The sequence below is a fragment of the Mesitornis unicolor genome, unplaced genomic scaffold, assembly GCF_000695765.1.
Source record: "Mesitornis unicolor isolate BGI_N332 unplaced genomic scaffold, ASM69576v1 scaffold30698, whole genome shotgun sequence".
NCBI lineage: Eukaryota > Metazoa > Chordata > Aves > Mesitornithiformes > Mesitornithidae > Mesitornis > Mesitornis unicolor.
Window position 1 is genome coordinate 7,245 of NW_010204362.1, and position 2,016 is coordinate 9,260.

The following is a 2,016-nucleotide window of genomic DNA, read 5'->3' on the forward strand; positions in this document are numbered from 1 at the left end:
CTCTCCTCCCCTTGGAAAAACCACCTGGGAGCAGCATCCCAAGTGGTTGCTGAAAGCCAAAGCATCTCTAACACTGCCCCATCCCGTGCCATTGTACACTCTTATAAAATATTTGGGCCAGCCTTAGTCCTGCCTCTCTGTGGATAGCGTGCATGGGCACCTCCACACCATACCCCCTGTGCCTGCGCTTCTGCACCAGCAAGGTCCTCATGTCACGCTGTGCACCAGAACTTCAGCGTGACAAGGACAAGGCCAGGTACACGCCAACCATCTGCTCCCATCACCCTGGTGGCCTTCATGCTGGGAATGGCTCGTACAAGCAGCGGTAACTGGAGGCTCGGGGTGCCCTCGGCAGCAGTCACAAGGTGCCTCTCCCAGAGCATACTTGATAGCAGGGCAGGGATACAACCTGGGAGCCTGTACTGGGATCGAGAGCATGGCTGGCACAAGGCAGGGAGCCCCAGAGAGGCGCAGAAGTGCATTAGCACGGTGGCTGTGTCCCAGGAAAACAGGTCCATTACGCCGGAGGGGAGCTGTTTATCTGCTCAATTGGCATCGCAGGATCATGCTGGCAGCTTCTGGCCACCCAACTGCCTTCAGCCATCACCAGTGCTCCACCTCATGTGCAGGATGTGCACGCCCTGCTGACCCCCGCAAATTGCTCTTCCAGAACACAAGGGGTGATGCGCAACCCAATTTTCCTCCATTCTGGCCGGGAACATCAGCAGCCAGGTCTTGTCCTGATCACAGCACCCATCCGGGCTCTGGGGACCGGGACTCCCCCAGCCTCACCGCATCAAGCCATTAAAGACGGATTTCACCCCAAACCCCTTCCATTTGTTCCCAAGGCACCCGGTTTAATGCTCAGCAACGCACCTGCTATTTGCCGTGCCGCCCCCATCAGCCGGGTCACCACTGCCTTGTTTACCAGAGACTTAGTGGAGAGGCCATCCCGGCTGCTTTTTATCACTGCTCTTTACATTTACCTTCGCAGAGTAAACAGGGCCCATCTGGCCCTGCCGCGCTTCGTGCTGGCTGCTCTAAGCCCCATGGTAATGAATAAAACCAGACCTGATGGTCCTCACCCCAGCCTCTTCATCCTCTTCCCCTGGGGCAGCAAAACCATCCCTGGGTACCAGCGTGGCATCACCAACAGGTCCCCAGCCCCCTCCCTGTCCTCAGTGCCTTTGCAGCCCCCTGCTCTTCCTCCTCCCCACCTGCTGCCTCACAGACCATCCTTATCTGCCTGCAAAGTTGTCAAAAGTTTCCCCCTGGCTGAGAGCCACCTGCGCTGGGGTGCAGCGTGGTCCTGGGGCAGCCCTGGCATGCCCAAAATCAGCGGAAATCTTCACTGGTGACCGGCGCACAGCCTGGTATGGGAGCAGGATGGAAATAGAGAGGCAAGAGGTCCCTGGCGGCTGCAGGCTGCTTCCTCTGCTGGGACGTTGAACCGGAGAGCAGAGCCCTCCGCACATACACACACACACACACATGTGCATGCAGGTACACACGCACACACAGGTGTGCATCCATGCACACACGCCCCAGCACACGCACTGCATCCAGAACCACCACGTCTAGGACCTGTGCTGCTGCTTCTCACTTCCCAAAGCTGCTAAAACCCCTGGAAAACTCCAGCCCTATGCCAAGGAGCAGGAGTTACTCACCCCTGATGCACCCTAACGCAGGCACCCCCCCAAAAAAAAACCCAAAATGTTCCCGCCCTATGACTTTTCCCTGACACAGGCACATCGTGGCAAAAGGGTCTCACTGCTCCTCGGGAGATTTTTGGTGTGGGCCAGGGACTGGTTGCCGGCACCCCAGGGCATGTTCCCAGTAGTTTTTGAAGCTGGCTCTGTCGGGTCAGTGCCGGACAGTGATTTCAGCACTTTTGTGGCCCTGCTGCCTCATCTCCCACATCTCACCCCTCCTGTGGTCCAGGGCTGCCCCAATATCGGGGATGCAATTCTGGGGCACCTAGGAATCACAGGATACCCACAAGGTCCCAGACCCCCC